Raw genomic sequence first — 13,249 nt, forward strand, 5'->3', positions numbered from 1 at the left:
TTCCTGAAATGAAGATGAAAAATGTTTCTGTTTCTCTTGGTTTCCTATCAAGCTGGAATTAATACCTGGAAAAATACCAACATTTTAAGATCATAAAACACTGGGACTGGCTTCTGAGCTCCTGGGTTTAAAAAGAGGCACTGGAAAAGATATGACCCTTAGTGTTATTTTGTATGGATCTTTAGTAATTCAAACTTTCCATAAACAATATCCTGGTTCACCCTGTTGTTATGAGAAAAAGAAGAGAGAAATAAAAAGATATACAGAAATAAAGAGAAGAGAAAGAGAAAAAAAGAGAAAAAGGAAAAGAAAGAGAGAAAAAAAAAGAAATGTGAAAATTAACGTGTGATTTGATACCTGATTCTGAATCAAGCATGCACAAAAACTTGTAGGAGATACTGGCTAAATGAGTAACAGGCAAACATTAAATGTATTAAATAAATGTGAGAGTTACCACTAGTGTCTGCAAAGAGATGATTTACTAAACTGTAGCTACTTCAAAAGCAAAGCACATACATGGATGAGAGAAATGAATGCTAAATTCTCCCAGCCAAACCCTCCCTACCAAAGATCCCGGATACTTGATTTGAACTCAGTCCACGCATGAAACTTCCACAAACATCTGTGAGGGCAACGAGCGGGGAGAGGAGGAGGGACAGGGCGCGGGGAGTCACGGATCTCAGCTCGGAGCCCCATGGCACAGGCGGCTCCTGCTGCCTCTCCCGTGGCCACAACCTGCTCACAGCCACCGTGCTGTGGATCCCCTTGTGACAGTGGTCTTTGCATAGGGTGCTTTACAAAACCTCTCTGCAAAACTGGATCCCTCTATGCCTGGACAAAGGTGATACTGGGAAAAGACCAAGGTGCGAATAATCAATATCTGCTTCCCACCAACACTTTATCATTTGGGAACAGCAATTGTTGGGGAGCTCTTGGGTTCCCAGGAGGTTTTGATGCTCTGAGCCCCTGTCGAGATAAGCCCCACAATACCAGGTGGCTCCTGCTACGTGGTAGGACGCTGTGAACCTGAAATATCCCTGCTTGCACGACCTGAGCTGGCAGCGTGCTGCCTTTTACATCAGAAGGGTGTCTGGAGACAGTTTTAGGAAACTGTTAACTAGCTCTGGGCTTTGTTAGCGAGATCCGTCTGTCCTGAGTGTGTTGGTAATGCCAGGAAACGCTGCCTCCTGCAGCAAGCACGCTCATTATACGGCTACCTCGGTATCTGTTAGTCACCAAACAACTATTAAAACTGTCTCATTTCGTGATAAAACATCACCGCAACAAAACCATTCCCATCTGTGTCTCATTACTAAACACAGGCCCTAGAACTCAGTGTTGCTCATGAAACCTACCACTCCAAAGGCATTCTTGCCACCTTGGCCACTCAATAAATAATAAATTGGAGGCTTGACCTATTTTCTCCTAAAATTAAGAGGAAGACTTCCATTGATAAGAACATCACTCCAACAGGGTTCTAATGATCTGGCCTCTTATTTCAGAGGCAGCACTGAAAACTATGGACTCTTCTGGTTTACCTTAAAAAACCTTGTGAAAAGTACTGCAGAGTTATAAAGTTTGCAGCAAGATCCAGAGTTTTCTGTCAGATCTCAGTACTACACATCATGATAGATTTGACCTTCTAACTCCCAGGAACACAGTGGTTCAAAATGGTGTTTCCATCTGAAGCCAGTAAGGAGGTGGGATTTACCCCAAAAGAGAATGATATTATTATCAACACTAATGACAAATGATCTTACACATGGCCACTGAAATCTAATTCTATCAAGCACAGTTTCCCACACTGCAGATAACCATCCTGTCTGAATTCAAAAGGAAAAAAGAAGCAGAAAAACTACCTTACTTTCTTGGATGTCTTGATACAGTTTGGTCTATTCAGATGTATTTCTATTACCTCGTCCTGTTCAAGTAACACCAGAGCAGTATACATTGAAGAACTACCTTAAACACCATGAAATATTGCAACTTTCAGAGATCTTTCACAGAATTTGAAATAAGTAAGATCTTATTTAGGGTATCAGCTCAGTCACACTGGCTTATGACTACATCTTGCATATACCCATGTATACAGCACTGTCTCCGAGGGCTCCACAGTACAAAGACTGGTTCTGACAATTCAACCTCCAGTTGAAATTTTACTCGTAAGCTCACTCATTGCTCCTCGTCTGTGCCTGGCTCTTCAGACCTACCACAACCCAGATAACACCCATTGCTCTGCCAGGCTCTGGTTCTTGATTTCTGTAATTACATTATGCAGGACTGAACCAGCTGGGGAACCTACCGAAAAGAAAACATTCAGTGCAAACTTCTCCGGAAAGTGAAACAAGAGGATACGAGCATCTACCTCGCCAAATTCAAGCGTGGGAATGAGCTCGACAGCCTCAGTCTTTGGCTTGTCAGAGTTCGGGAGTGTGGCTCTTAGTGACAAGCGGGCATTTGTATGTCAGCAAACAGGCCTGATTACTTTAGCAGGACCTAGTTGTGGCTTATTTACACTGTGGGGTGGCGGTCATTTCCAGGAAGATGTGGTCATTCTTCCCATTGTCTTTCTGGAAAGAGGTAGCTAGTCTTGGAGAAACGCTGAGTGACACATCAAAGACAAGGCCTCACCCAGGACTGCAATCCTTCCTCTGGAGGGTGAATAAGCAAGCCTCCTGGGTACGGGGAAGAGAGAGAAAAATTCAAACGAAAAATTAAACATTCTTTTGGCAATGATAACTGGAACGACTAGTCAAGAAAGAGCCTGCAGGATATATTCTTCCAGAATTAAGTGACCTGGGGAGGATCTCTCTGGGTGCAATTTGTCCTTGGACAAACAAGACAGGTCACAGTTCAGGACAAGATCTTCTGTGATGTGCATGTGAGAAGGACACAACTCAATGGCTGTTTTCACGTTACATGATTCAGGGAAATTACCCTGTGCAGGGCAGCACTAATGCCTCGAAGAAATGGGAATGACTATCTGCTGAATATTGTCCTACCAGTATTTAGTGAGAGATAATTCCCATCCATGCAATCTGTTTGTTGGATTTGTCTTGGCTTCTGAGGCAGATCTCTGACCAACAATGTTAAAGGCATAACCTTGTAATTCTGTCTAGGGTGAAGTTTGCCCTGGATCGAGATATGACTGGGATGCTCCCCTTCATGAGCTGGCTCAGGAACAGTGGTTCAGCCGTTCTGTGCTTTGTTTTTACAGCAAGGAGCACTTTGCTTTGCAGTAGTCTACAATATGATGAGCAGATCACCGGGCTTTTGGCTTTGGAGCTGTTAGTTCCAGGAAAAAGAGCTAATGTTTAGGTTAACTTTTCCATGGCTGTTAATGGAAAACCACACAGCAATAGTACGTGCAGAAAGGTTGCGATTTTGCTCTCAAGCTTTGCTGTTTATCAGCAAAGACCTGCTTAGACTTAGCAATAGCTCTTTATTAGTGCCTGTGCATTTTTGAGTCTGCAGAAAGAAGAATCATCAAACAAGTAGAAACATAGTGACATATAGATGTGTGTGGTTGACTCAGGAGTCCACACAGCTAAGGATTGAATTAAGCTGTAGTTTAAGTCATCCATTTCTGTGCCTTGGACTATAGGTAAAGCATCTGCTCTCAGTGCTTTTGTTTCTGGGTGGCTTTGTCTGCCTTGCAAGTCCCTGAGGGCCCTCTGATTGCTGATGTAAGACCCAGGGTTCCCCTCACAACTTCTCAGTGCAGATGGACCCAAACACAGTCCAAGTTTTTCATCTGGGGCTGCTGCTTATTTTTAGGAATTTACTGCAATCCCACAAGAAAAAATGACGTTGCTTTCCATAAGGATAAGGAGAGTATGTCCAGCCCACTGCTGGAAGCTGCATGAGGGAAACATAACAGAAATACAACATCAATATTCACTCAGCAAGAAACACGCATGGGAGAGATGGATTTTCTAGACGTTTGTCACAAGTTATTACCTCTGCATCAAAATCCTGTCTTTTCTGTTACAGGAGTTCCACTCCCTATGTTTTTACTGATTTCTAAGAACCTAAACACCAACTGAACAAATCTGCGATGTTTTCTGTGAGAATTTACAAACCTAGACACTTCTCTGCATGTGGTCTCCTGGGTTCTGCAGTTCTACCCCTGTAGCACAGCGTTATCATTGCACTGCTCCACTGAGGGCTTTATTCCAACAGTTACTTCGTTCACTCCACAGCTGCAGAACCACTCGCTCCACGCAGAGGAAAGTTTGAACTATGCTGTTCCATTGGCTTGTTTTGCCTTCTGCTCTTTAAAACAAACTGGGAACCCCTTTTGTTTCTCAGCTCATTAGACTGAGGGCTGCCCTTTCCATGAGCCCCACACAGGAATATGCTCCGAGCAGAGCCTGCCCCGGCCCTCACTGCTCTGGAAAGCTCAAGTCAACACTTAAGTATGGTAATTTCTTTCCTCAATTCGAATCACACTTTACAGTAAAGGTCAGCACTTGTGATGGTTTCAGTGCTGTACTAAAATCCAGACAAACTCTGTTTCGTACAGTTTCTCAGAGGAGCAAAATGCCGTTATGTACTGGGGATAGGGAGGATGGGAGAGGAGGAACCAGGGTGGAAACACAATCACCTGCCTTCGTGTCAAGAGAGGAGGTGGCGCTGAGTTAGATGGAGAAACCCGCATCACCATCTAAGTGCTTGCACCTAGACATCTGTCCTCTGGCAAACAGAAAGATATTCTGCAAGTTTTGCACAGTTAGACACACCTGACGGTCTAATTCCCTGTCCCACTAGTCCAGAGGAGGATTTCTCTGACCCAGCAGGAGTTTTGCACCGGCCCCCTCCCACGGCCCCATCCCCAGAGGCAGCGCCTGCCCCGGCTCTCACACACGTACATTCAGTTTTGGCTGGATCTCTGCACTGCTCCTTCTTTGGAAGCTGCATGGGAGATGTGCTGAGGGAGAATAAACTAGCAAGAAAAGTTGTTCCTTGTGGTTAAAGGAAGATTTGAACTACATTAACAAATTATTCCACTGGTATTGCAGATCCACTGCTTGGCATTCAGATACATTAGCACTGCCATATTGTCTTGGTGTTTCTCAGTGTATCTGTCTGTACTTGCTCTGCTCCTTGCCCCAAACAGGTCCGAGATTCTGGTTTTATTTTACACCTGTACAGCATCTGGCACAATGGCCTTAATTTAAGATGGTGCCTGGAGCACATGAATACAGCACTATAATAAACCAGGAGCAAGGCCCCAGGCTGTGTGGCAACACTGTCCCTCTCTTTTTTTGTTAAGATTTAATTTCTTTCTATTTCAGCACTGTGGGGGAAGTGAGAGCGGACTAGTTATTTCCCAGATAGGTCTTTGCAAGTACACAGCTTTCTCCACAAGACAGGGAAAGCCACGGAAAGGAGACTTTGTTTTCTGAGAGTTTGAATTTGCCAGAAATAAAAAGACATTAAAATTCCTCAAATAGTACCACAGCCAGTGCTAATCTCCTCTGTGAAACACCTAATTATGTGCAGCAGATTAAAGGTTTTTCAAGTTTTGCAAAGCGTAAGAATGGGCAGAGAAGAAGGAAATTTTACTGTAACGTGGTCATGATTTGGGCTGCTTTTTTCCTCCTCTGCCTTTTTCAGACACGATGACGATCGCCACTCAGCCAGGAGCGCTCAGGAGGACTGTCCATGAACTGAGAACCACAGTTTGCTCAAACAGCTCAGCTCTGACACAGGTGCCAAAGACGGATGCGGACAGACCTGTTCCCACCGAGCTGCTTCTTGTAACACCTCAGCTTGTGGAAGAGAAACAAACCCTGACACGCCATGTAAGAAACACTGCTGGATTTCTACTTTCTACTATCTGAGCATCACACAGGTCTGAAACTCCAAATGCTGAACCTCTGTACTATCAGCATCACGCTGTAACCGCAAGAACGCACAGGCCACTATGCAAACCTACATGCGAACTTGAAAATACAGGTGTCCCTGCCCACAGCCATCACTGCTGCTAATCCTTTACATTTATTACTGAGTTCCAGCCTCCATTTTCACAAATGCTTTGGGAAGGAAAATACATTGGATTAGCCTCATTCAGAGGATAGGAAAAGCCTCTGGTAAATGGCAGGTGGTTAAGTGGCTTGGTCAAGGCCACTCTGGGAGTCGGTGGCAGAGAGTGGAGCGACTCCAGTGCCCAAACCCCCAGTCTCCTGCTGCTGTACGAGAACAGCCCACAAACCTCCAGCCCAGCTGGACATTTAGATCTAGAATCACAACAGCAGGATGCAAATTCAAAGAGCTATCCATGTCTAGGCTTAAAACTTTCAGCCCATGACTGGTGGGGTGGGACAGCTCTCTGCTGTCCCCTGTTGCACAATCGTGCAGAGGTTGGCCCCGGTCTGTGGCACGTGCTCCAGTGGTTTTCCAAAAATGCACTGGGACTGCACACGCAGGAGCAAGGACTTGCCTTGCAGAACTGGGCCCTTCACAAAAAATGGTCATTTGCGATGAACGGCTGATAAAATCCAGAGTGGTCACCCGAACCCCTGAGGTTGCACAAAAACACTCACAGTAAAGAGCGAAATAAGTTAATTTGACGTTTTGACATTCCACTGCAGTACAAAAACATTAGTGTGATCATAGGGCAGAGGGAGTTTTGTAAGCTTTTGTTGAAAAACAGTGTTTTGCTGTAGTGAAGATTCATGCAATTTGGCTGAAAAATGATCTTGTTTCATACTCTGACTGTTCTGTTTATATTAACATTTTTTTATGTCAGCACATGCACATACACACATTCTTCCTTTCATAGTAAAAAGAACAATCGTGATTACTTTAATGAGGACATTTTCACATATTTCGTAGACTCATCCTCTCATCATAACTAACCACAATTTGTACCAGAGCTGTTATCAATGAGATCTAACAAGATATGAGCTCCTGTGATTTCACCAATAAACTTGCAAAACTATACTAGCTCCAGAAAAAGCTCCTTTTCCTGCATCTTTGTTAATCAAAGTAGGATACATCTTTACACATAATTACACGTGGTTTTGTTGTACTTTTATCCACATTTGTACCCATCTGTATCTATATTTACCTATACAAACACAAAACAAAAATGCGATTAAAAAATTAAAATATAATTTACTCCCAGATGGAGATGTTCCTGGCCAAGTCTGAGCTTGAAACACGTTTTAACAACCTCCTTATAAATTCCTGACAATGTTGATCAAGGAAATGCAACTCACACTTCAAAGAGATACGCATTATTTGGATCCTGTGCTTAGTGAGCAATTTGCAGAAGTATGCATTCCCTTACTCCATTATAAAAGCGATAAGGTTTTCTAAAAAATATAGATTTTTACATCACCCCATCTGATGATGTTTTGAATGTAAAAATAACCTCATTAATGCTGACAAGAATGCAAACCTAGTCTCTCGAAAATGTGAGAAGACCACAGGAATCCCATGTGACTCTGACTTCCTTGCCTTATTGGAAACATCTGTGTCTGTTGGTAACCTCAGACCATTGCCAGGTTTGACTCCAAAAAAAGAATTTCCCAACCTTTTTGTGCATCTCGGCCTCTCTGGGTGCACTTCAGACCAGGTCCTGAACGTCCCTCTCTTCTCCTTTTGCTTTGGGATAAAAGATGCATCTTTAAAAGCCTTATGCAAACCAGATCAAAGGTTGCTTCATGGTTTGTTCTTGCAAATGCAGACAGGTATGTGGCTGGTTATTGCAAATATAACCATGTGCTGCTCAGGACCTGTTGCTGATACCTAAAGCCATACCTTTGATGGAGCTATAGTGGCAAAGCCAGGTGGGACAGCCCAGGCTGCTGCCATGGGCAGCCCTCCTGGAAGAGCTCTGAGCTGTTATCCAGAAACATCGAACCCTGTACCCAGCACCTACCAGTCAGTTAGTTCTATAATTGTACCTTTTGCAGTGAAGAAACAGCCCTGATACAAGGCACCTTAACTGTGATTAAAGGGTTTGGGGCACGAATGGATAAGAGGCAAAGGGAAGGGACTGTCTGAGGTCACAAAGACTGCAATCTAAGCCTCAGTCCCTTACATTATCCACTGCAATGTATATAAATTGCAAATGTATTAGTCACTACCCTTGAACTAACATCTTGTTACAAACTAATGTGAACTTCAGGGCAGGGGACATCTTCCTTGACAATTTATGTGGTAACTAGGAAGCTGCGTGGGCTACAGCAGATTAACAGTAAAATTAGTCAACTCAGTATTTGAAGCTGAATCCATGTTTCATTCTACGCAAAGTGATCTTTTTGAACAGCTCGGCTCATGTGCTTGCAGTGGATAAAGTAACTGATGATAGCAAGGGATTGCTTATACATGAACATGATGTAACCATGGGACTAAGTTCAATTCCTTTTCAAGCTGCGAAGCAGACAGAGATGCCTTTCGGTTACTTTTCATCTGGCTTCACTTTTTTGTGTTGACCAGAGGGTGAATTAAGGTGCCCATCTGACAATACCCGGAGTCTGAAATCTTCTTCCTTCTTCAGGAAAGAGAAAGAAGAAGGTGCAAATGGCTTTCAAAACAGCTCCTCTTTGTAGCTGTTAGGAATATCGTATGGTCAAAGGCTCCTTTCTGCAAATTTCAGGCTACTCTTTACTAGCCATAAATTTTGCCTGCAAGGATTTGAATATTTATCTAGCCTGAGAAAGTACCACGTGCTGGGTTTTTAATGTGGTGGCTCTGTTTGAGGCTGCTGGTTACTGCAGGATGCTTTGCTGCTCACCGGTGCTCTTGTTCTCAGGGCACGTCCATGCTGCTGCGGCTGGTGGTTTGTACGGAGCCGCCAGCGTGGGCACCGTAGTTCGCTGTTGAGCAACTCTGGAGTATTTTTGCAGCTTGTGTAATAAAGTCTACACCTGAAACTGAGCTGGTTAGTCTGAAACTCCCCTGGGTGAGTGCCAGGCAGGTGAACCAGAGGGCCCAGCCCAGCACTCCCACCAAATCAAGACAAATAAATTAAACAGTATTCCCTGAAAATAAAACAAACAGTTTCAGAACAAATATGAGGCCTTGGTACTTATTTTTAAAATGTTCTTTAAGCTTCAATGATTGTTTGCTGCTACCCTTATCTACAGTCATGCTGAATAAAGCTATAGTTGAACGTATTCATGAGGTATTAATGTCTACGGCTTATTATTTGCAGTGTCTCAGAGAAAGCAAAAGTAACTACAAATAGCACTATGCCAGAAACTGGTTTCTTGACCAACAATGTTGCTTCAGCGTGCAATGAACTGGTTCATTCTAAAGTGGTCACAGTTGTTGACGACAAGAGGCTTTGTATTTGAATATCACAGAATCACAGAATCATATGGCACATCTTTTGGTCAAGTGAAAACAAGTTTGAATGTTAAATATTTTTCTGACACTTCGGAGTTACTGTTGCTCTTTCCATTTTCTTTAGGTCAACATATGATTCATGGCAATACTGTACAATACTGTAGGAGGGACCGTGCGCACACCACAGCACCTGGGGAAGGACGGCAGTGGGATGAAGTCAGGCAGGCAGGAATCACAGAATCACAGAATGTTAGGGATTGGAAAGGACCTCAAAAGATCATCTAGTCCGATCCCCGCACCGGAGCAGGAAAAAGCTGGAAAAGCTGAAGATGCCCTGCCTTGTGCAGCAAGACCTGGAAGCCCTGCACATGGCTGCCTGGAGCTCCCCGTCTTCCACGACTGGCAAGGATGGGTTCACACCAGTGCATCACGGCTGAAGTTTCAAACCAGCTGTGTCTCCACTTTAAAAACCGCACGACCAACTTGCAGTTGTCCGACCAGCTCTGAGGGGGCCTGTGCTGACCAGCTGGGTAGAGCACTCACTCCTTTACCTACACTTCCCAGCATCAAATCCAAATTTGCAGTGGACAGCTGTGAAAGCCTGCAGACGTGCTGCTGAACATTTTGCAACCTGGTGAGGACCGAGCCTGTCCTTGCTGGGCCTCTGGTCCAAAGGAGCTATTTGGAGTCACATGGAGAGGCCACAGGAATTTATAGCTGAGCTCATCGCTGCCAAAACGACTCTTTCAGCTCTACTCTGCTGGCAAACCCTACACCAGAAACACGTGGCTGGGAGAGCAAGTAGGTGTCTGTGAGTGCCTGTGCAGGGCTGCTGGGTGTGAAATTCCTCCACAGTGCTGTCCTTCAGCATCCCCTGCACTACAACATCTCAACCTGTTGGATGCAGCTGCGTGGCCTCAGTCTGCATGTCAGATCAAGCAGGTGATGTGCCATTTCTCAGAGTGCTGTGTCAAAAGACTCTTCCTCACAGTAGCTGTCAGACATACCATATACTCGGCAGTGCTCCTGGCAGGTGACGAGGCAAATAAACGTGCCTGTTAAGTGACCGACCCAGGGCACAGGTGATGCATCCATTACAAAAGTGGTCCTGGTCCTGTCTTTGGACAGCAAAGAGTTGAAATGCTGTTGCTGTCAGTGTTGTTGCAAACCAGAGAGAAGCCAAGAACTACGTCCTGGGTTGGATGAAGGAAACTATGAACAGATTATTAAACTTACATTATTGAACATCCACTTCAGAGAAAGGGCTGTGTCTATAAGGAAGTCGGAGGCCCTCTCATTGTGATGGTGGTGAGAGGTCTGCAAGCTAATGGAAGGGATGGGACCCAAGCTCATTGAGACCAGCCCTGACTTCCTGGGCAGGGGATTCTGGCCACACAGTTGTTTGCATGGATAGAAATTTCTCATCATTTCAGTGCAACACATCTGATCCTTTTCTTTCGCAATGCTGTCCTACAGACACAGGTTTTGTTTTGAAAAGGATTTTCTGTGGAATTACTTCTTTTCCTTGATATTTTTTCTTGCAAGGAAAGCAAACTGTTCACAGGCTGACTTAGGACTACCTGCACTGGCAGATGTTTCCATGCTGTTGTCCCCATCAGTTCAGCACTGACCTTCCCTCTGGATTGCCAACCACACCAAGGCAGTAATGTGTTTTATGAGATAAAACACATTGATGTTTGCTGGCCTGGGAGAAGCCACTCACCTTAAGGTAGCCTGAATCACGCGGCCTTAGTATCCTAAGGTTTGGACACGCATTTACATTTCTTTTAGAGGAACAGCGGCACAGAGAAGAATAGAGGGAGACTGGCAGGGATCAAAGAGGGCTTAGAGTCTCCTTATTTTGTGAGGTGCAAATTTTGGAACTATTTTTGCAACTTTTTGCTTTTCTTTTTGACTAATTTGTCTCCAAAGGCACAGTTGTAGTTTGTGGTAGTTAACAGCGATATTGCCTCATCCCTTTGATACCGTAGAATTGGCAAAGTAACAGACTCTTAAAACCATTTTAAGGTTTTAAGGTTTTAAAAGCAGCATTTCTTAATCAGCACTGGGGCTGGACTGAGGGTGCCCCTCCATAGGTCACTGACAACCAGTTGGCCATACATGGCTTATATTGACAGAAAAATTACATATTCATGACAATTCTTGAGAACCATTAACATATTCCATGCCTATTCTAACACAAGCTGTTTAAGCAACGCTAAGTAACATTTGCATGTTTCTCAGTTACTTCACAGTTACCTGTTTTAAAAGAATATGTCGTAAATCTATGTCAATTTTAAGAATAGGGTATGATTACTCGGTACAAAGATTCTATGGTTACAAGGTTGGTTAATGTTTAAAGGTTGCTACCTGAATATTCTCCTAAACTATGAGTTCTATAATTCCTTAAAATACAGTCTGGTAATTAGAAATGCAGGTATCCCCTTCCCAGTCCCTTGCACAGAAGCCTCTAAATGCTGTAAAGCCAATCTTCTTAATGCCCAGCTCTGGTAACATCACTTTTTATGTGTACAAAGGAGAAATGGAGGTACAACAGACTAAAACCACCATCCAAATCATGAGGAATGTCTCTACTAAGATGGGAAACGACTTGGAAAGCTAGATTCTTCTCCCTACTTTAAATGTGATGTAGGGAAATAAACTCCCCCACACTTTTGCTGAATAGGGGAGGGGAAAGCCCTGCCTAATTCTGCCACTTCAGCTCTGTAAACTAACGAATGTCTTTTCAGTGTTTTACAGTGGGTTCTCATATTGGTTTTGCCTGTTCTGTTAGTGGTGACATCACCTGGCAGTTACGTCACTACCGTCAAGGAATAAACTGCTCACTTAAAGTGCTTAAAAACACCCAGAGGGTCACACATGGTTATTCAAAGTAGACGCTCAGGCTCATAGTTTTGTTTCTATGAAGGAAAACAAATGTTCTAAGAGCAGTATACCCTCACGGAAAGTCCAGGCAGCACTTCCTACCTACACAGCAAAGCGCCCAAACGTTTGCAAATCTTCCAGGAGTCAGCTGGACAAAACCAGGTATTTTAGCAGCTGGGTGCATTTTGAGCCATCTTCTTCTTCACACTAAATCATACCTGCACCCAAGGCAGAGATCCTTTGTAGCACAACGGAATCATAAAGAGCTTAATTTACTTCATCGCGTAACACCTGTATGGGCTATTTCTGCGATCGCTTATGCTGACAGGGCACAGACCTGTGTGTCTAAGAGATCCACGACCACAGAGGGACGGCACCTGCTGGCAGCTGCACTCACATCAGTTGCTCTGGGTTTCCCTGGCATAAATGGAAGTGGCATTTTTCGTATAAATAATTTTAGCTTGTCAAGCAAAAAAAATTATTCATAGAATAGGCATTCTTTAAACCTTTATTTCTGTGGGAAAATTGCCAGGCATTAGCAATCTGTATGTTATGAACTTTTCTCCCAGAAATGAGTATCACACTCAGTGAAGATATTTTAGCAAACCTTTTCCCTGAAGGAATAAAATATCAAATCCTTTTATTCACAAAAGCTGGTCTGCCCTGCATTCAATGGAAAACCTTACAGGGAGACGAATGTTACAGAACTATGAATCTCCATCAAAAAATTACATGGTTGTTTCATGTGCAGTCGAGTTTCTTGAAGCCTTTGCAATGCTACACAGCTACTCACACTTTGGGCCAAATATATTCCTGAAGTAATTCTAGTCTCCTTTCTTGAATTATGTCAGAGGTGTGCAAACCGACCACAAAAGACATTATTACAATGGAAATTTCTGACCATGAGGTGAATACAGGGGCTCAGAGAGATGGTCAGTGTCCATCCTTGGACTGGGAACAGCCCTGGGCAACTGGGCGCAAGCATCTAAATAACAAGGAATTAGGGGATGGTTTATGGCTACCGCAGGGATTGCTCTCAGACGGTATCATTCCTGTAAAT

General features: G+C 43.8%; 1 protein-coding gene across 1 annotated transcript in view; it reads right to left on the reverse strand.

Moving 5' to 3' along the window:
- ANTXR1 (ANTXR cell adhesion molecule 1) overlaps positions 1–13,249 on the reverse strand; it is a 104,482-nt gene that overhangs the window by 9,465 nt on the left and 81,768 nt on the right. The window lies entirely within an intron of this gene.

Source organism: Caloenas nicobarica, chromosome 25 (genome assembly GCF_036013445.1).
Source record: "Caloenas nicobarica isolate bCalNic1 chromosome 25, bCalNic1.hap1, whole genome shotgun sequence".
In the NCBI taxonomy this organism is placed as follows: domain Eukaryota; kingdom Metazoa; phylum Chordata; class Aves; order Columbiformes; family Columbidae; genus Caloenas; species Caloenas nicobarica.